The following is a 6,070-nucleotide window of genomic DNA, read 5'->3' as shown; positions in this document are numbered from 1 at the left end:
GGAGTAGCATTGTTTCAAGAATAACATTACGAAAAAATGGCTTTCAAGACACAACCAATTTCAGTTGGAAAAAAAAATAGGGTCATGTAATAATTGCGAATCGTGATAAAGTTATGATTTAATTTGCAAGATTTGAAATTATACGAATGAGTAGAAGTTAGAGAAAATTTATAAGTTAATTAATATAATTTTAATATAGTTTAACAGAAATACTTATAAAGAAACCTTCTTAATGTATGCAAGCAAATCAAAAGAAGATCTCGTCGTTTCGATCAATTTTGTCTTGCTAGTCATAAATATTTGGTATGACTTTGACCCTTTAATTTCTATTATTTTTATATGCATTATGTCGAATATCAACTGTCCATTCAGCACCAAATATTCATATATAAATGAAATCACTTGTATACAAGTAAATTATGAGATGCGTGATATCACAGCTAGCTCATATTAGGAGTAATATTTTTATGTGCCTTAGGCCTGATTCTTCCAATAAATACTAAAATGAATCACTAGCTTGTCACTCTAATGAGTAATGATGATGATGCACTTCGTCAATAATTGGCAATTGTTTGAAAAAATTTATTATTGTTTCAAATAATGTTGTTAATCAGAGTATTACTCCATTAAACTTCATGATTAAGTGGCATTTTTAATTTGGAGTGGCAATCTGAAACATGCTCCCGTCGTCCACGATTAAGAGTCTCATTTCTAAATGGCGCGGGTTTTAAGAAATGTTAAGAAAAGTGGGTGGAAGAAAGTTAGTGAAATAAGAGTCTCACTTGTATATAGGGAGTATTAGTTTTAAATGATATGTGAGTGGAATGAGTTAGTATAGTGTGGGGTTTCTTTACCATTTATGGTAATTATGAACCAGGACTCTTATTTATGGACGGATCAAAATGGAAAAACGAGACTTTTATTCATGGACGAAGGGAGTACCAAGTATAACGAAAAGAAAGTTAGATTAATTAGTTATTCATAGGGAATCCAAAAGGTTGTTAAATTTTAATTGTCCTTTGAGTTATTGAATTTTTTTAATGATATTGTGCCACTCCACTTTATATAAAGTTTTTAAATCACATAAAGCAAATGGCTTTTATTTTGAAATGTGAATTCTGTAATTATACTTCATGAGTATTCTGTTCTTTTTTTTAGATTCTATTCAAAATTAAATTCATATATAGTTCGATGAAGGACAAAATCCACTATAAATGGAAAGAAGCATCTCACATTCCCATCGAATGACTGTGGGTATAGGTATAAATATACTAAATCCAAGAATTGAAAAGCAAACCAAGCATAAGTATTTATGTTTAGATAATATACACCAATAAAAAAAAAGTAAAAAGTAAAAGTAAAAAGAAAGACAAAATACAAAGAAAAGAAAAGGAATTGTCAGGTCTAATTGGGTAATGGATAGGACGGTGAATAAGTGATTTTTGCATTATTGATATTGAACATTATGTTTACAACACCAGCTGTGAATATTTATTTATAATATTAATTATTATTATTAGGAGTATTATTAGTATTATGAAAAATGCCTTCGTTTAGAGTGTGCAGAATGTCAACTATGTTGGGCACACATGCAAAACAACTATCAATCTCAATCTATCTTACAAACATACAAAAATTGACATGTGATGATTTATTTGATTATATTAACCTTTTTTAATCAAATGCATTTGATTATAGTATTTCACAATGGACAGGTTGGAGCAATCTTTCATTTTATTCAAACGTCACACCACATAAAAGAAATTTCATCAAAACCAATCAACCAGGTTGTAGTATTTGATAGAAGTCGACTTGTTTCGATTCAAGAATTATTCGACTTTGAATTTTGTTTTCTGAGGCTTTTATTTGTCTAATTCTATTAATATTCATGGATCTAATTAAGTTCAATTATTAGTCAATTAGATTAAGAAGTGATAAATCGCTTACATATATAGTGGCATTCATAGAATCTAATTTTAAGATTCCATAAGTGTTGATGACTAATTTTGTTAAATAATTGAAGAAACCGTAAGGTATTAGATCATATAAACAAATTTAAACTTCGGTTAATAAAATAGTCCACTCCACTAGCTCTAGTTAAAATAAGAATTACTCCTATTTATAGAGCAGTACTCCCTTCGTTTCTTCATAGTTGGGTCATTTTTCCATTTCGAGAAGTTTCTTCATAGCTGAGTCATTTCTATATATAGTAACCTTTTTTTTCTTTCTTACTTTACTCTCTCTTACTTTATTCTCTTTACTTTATTCACTTTATACTTTATTCTCTCTACATTTTCCTTTCACTTACTTTTTTATCTATTTATTTAACACACTCAATATTCCTTTCTAAAATTCTGTGCCGAAAAGTTTCGTCTCAACTATGGCGAAACAGAGGGACTAGGGAGTACTTGCTAGAGATATAAATCCCTACAATGAATATTTTGATGGTTTGTATTAATGATAAAGTTTTGAAAGATGTTGACATATTGCCATTAATGAGGGGTCGACGTGAATTTCACTTCATCACGAGAAAAAGGTATCCTAATTTATGAACATTGTGATATTTTTCATAAATGGAACTCTCTATGACTTGGACATTAGTTTAAAATATTTGAAGACAATCGAAATAAATCGATCACATATAGGGTCATATGATAGTGATGCTACTTAATATCCATTCAGTCACATGAAATATATGGTTAAAATTAATCATTTTATCTTCTAAAAATGTCTAAATTTAATTTTATAAGAATTTTAACGACGTATTAATGCATACAGTCGGATGAAAAAAGTTTGGTAATATTTTTGGAGTGAACTATATTTTTAGTATTTAAACTTTGAATTGGTATCAAATGCGATACTCAAACTTCAAAATTATTAGACCAATAAATTTAATGATTGTTAGTTGATTTTTATTCTTATTTAGATTTTAATTATTCTTCAAATACCCCACGTATATAACTAGAATTTGGAGTATAATTGGTTTCATATCACAAAATTTAAGAAGTCTTATTTATTTTATTACTACAATCAAAGAATGTTCAGGCAAAGGTTACTTTGAAAAATAAATTTATGCTAGCTTTGATGTCATGTTACAACATGGTTTACTATCTAGTTTTGTTCAAATTTAAGAAAACCTCACTTAATAATCTCTTTTAAATAATCATTTTTATTTGTTTATTTGGTAATTAAGAGTACTAAGTACTCGAGTTAAGCTTAAGTATGATACTCCACTCCATAGAATAACGACTCGCCAGGAGGCAAAAAAAGAGTTCAAAAATATGAAAGTAGGTCAACATTTATTGATGATTGTCTATCACACAATATAGTGTAGTAAATGTAAATAACATAGGCTTTTTTATAAATGCAAACTACTCCATATAAATAAAAAAAATGACAACGATCTATTTCTTGAAATGCACTTGCAACCACATGGTTGGCAATAATTGCTACTTCACATACAGATAAAATCATTAAATATATTTACATATGTATTGCAGCCTCCGAAGAAAAATGGTTACATTCCATGAGAAATGGTAATTAATGTTGAAAATTTATAAGGATTAAACGCTGCACGCGCAAGTTAGGTGTGAAAATTGGTGAGGGGTCAATTTTAACTACCAAAATTAAATGAATGGGGTGGCATTAATTGATGTGAATTAATCATATATGTGCAAAATAAATCTTTTTAACCTTTTTTCGAATAAGAAAGTGACTAAATTAAATGTTAAGAAGCGATTGGACTCATAAGCCATAGTATTCTCATTCCACAACTCACCACCAACAATACATTTTTCACCCTTAAAATCCTAAAAAATTTAATTCGATATATTATATGCACATTAGTGAATAAGATTCACATAAGATCTACAATGCAATCTATAGTTACATTGAATATTTAGAAGAACAAAATATTAGAAAGATCATTATTATTATGAACCAAGTCCCCAGTGTTAAATATTGGAATCTTAACCCCCTTGAAAAAGAAAGTAATGTAGTAGTAGAGTCTTATAAAAATCCTTCAGGAAACAATGTCCAAGTATATCGAATACTATTAAGTAGTAGTAGTAGTAGTAGTAATCAACACTCTCTTGATAAATATCTTAATTCATTGAGCTGATTTATTTAAAATATCGGGAGCTTATTGTAAAATCAAGTAACTAAGCATTTTTTTAAGGCATATTGGAGTAGTTCAGCAAAAAGCCTCTATATTCGATTGATCTCAATATTGGTGCTCAACTGCTTTAATCGTTCGGCCCACTATTTAAAAGCCCAATGCTAATCCTATATCGCATCTAGGATTTTCATTATTGGATATTCCAGTGTCTTTTTGTTTTGAAAGTTTATTGTCCACGTAATATTTAAATCCATGAGCATGAATAATAGGCTATAATATTTAGGTTGAATCTTAACGATGGAGTGACGGGAGTAGTAGACATTTGTCTACAAAAAGATTGGCAATAAAGTAGGCCTGCTTATTCGGCCGGTTCCGGTTCTACCCGGTCCGGTTGACCGGGTACCCGGTTACAAATTATCATAAATTTGGGAACCGGAAGAATCGGATCCGGCCGGTTTCGGTTCCGAACCGGCCGGATAAGAACCGGTCGGTTCCGGTTCCGAACCGGAACCGATTTGTAGTTTCAATTTTAATTTTTTTTAAATAATTCAACATATAGAAATATAACAATTAATACCGAAAAATTCAAATAAATACAAATCATCAAAACAACAATATTCATAATCCAATATTCCAATACCTAAAAACTATAATTCAATAAATACCTAAAATAATTAATACCTAAAAGTCCAAATAAACACAAAAAATACAAAAAATGCAAATCAACAAGATAAGAATATGCATCAACCAATATTTAAATACCTAAAACAATAATTTAATAAATTACTAAAAAAATCTAACACTAAAAATTACAATCTATACACAACAAAATACGAAACCAATATTCTAATAAGGCAATAATATTCAAAAGACCAAAATCTTAATTACTCTATTTTGATTTTAGAAAAAAATCGATATATTAATACATTTAATCATTCACTTTAAACTTGATTTTTTATAATAAAAAAATCTTAATTAATTATGAGTTATTTTTTAAAAATTTCAATTATTTTTGAGTTATCATAATAGGAGCGAATCAACAAATAATTTTGATCTAATAAAAGGTGCGAAAAATTGAAGATTGATCACAAAAAGTAATACTTTCTTTTTGCAAAGGCAGTAATCACTTTTGCTAATAGGATAATCAAAAATATTTTATGAATAATAAAACAAATGAAATATGCTTAGTTTATTATTTTAATTTTAATTTAAATTTTATAATATCTAAAATTGATATATTATTCGGTTCCGGGTAAGAACCGGTCGGTTCCGGGTAGAACCAGAATCGGAATTTTCAAAAGCATAAGAACCGGAACCGGAACCGGTTCCGGTTCCCGGTTCCTCAATTACCCGACCGGTTCCGGCTCCGGCACCGGATACCCGAGAACCGGAGAACCAGTTAAGCAGGCCTACAATAAAGTCCATGAGCATGAATAATAGGCTAGTGAAATGTATAAAAATAAAACAAATAATATTATAGGAGCATGGTGCTCATAAAAGATGAACACATAATTTATCCATGAATAAAAGTTCAAATAAAACGAGACAACCTCACGCTAACATTTAAAATATGTGGAGATAAAAAAAAGGATATTTTTTCAAATCAAATAGTACTAAAAGTAGCACGTAAATAAATAATAAAAATAAAATTAAACAAGTGAAATTAAATCGTAATAATGTACTCCCTTCATCCCAAGGTAATTGAGTCATATTTTTTTTTGGTTGTCCTAAGATAATTGAGTCATCTCATTTTTTTTGCAAAAATTTTATCCTCTCATACTTTATTATTTTTTCGTCTCTCTTAATTAAATATATCTACTTTAACCTTTAACATATCAATTTCTTAATCGTTGCTCAAAAGAAATGCATCAACTACGAGTATGAAAATACAAAATTAATTGTTTCAAATCAAATACTCCACTAACAATTAATAGAAATAAATCTTTAATAGAG

This window comes from Salvia hispanica, chromosome 5 (genome assembly GCF_023119035.1).
Source record: "Salvia hispanica cultivar TCC Black 2014 chromosome 5, UniMelb_Shisp_WGS_1.0, whole genome shotgun sequence".
Classification (NCBI taxonomy): Eukaryota; Viridiplantae; Streptophyta; class Magnoliopsida; order Lamiales; family Lamiaceae; genus Salvia; species Salvia hispanica.
This window is presented reverse-complemented; position numbering follows the sequence as displayed.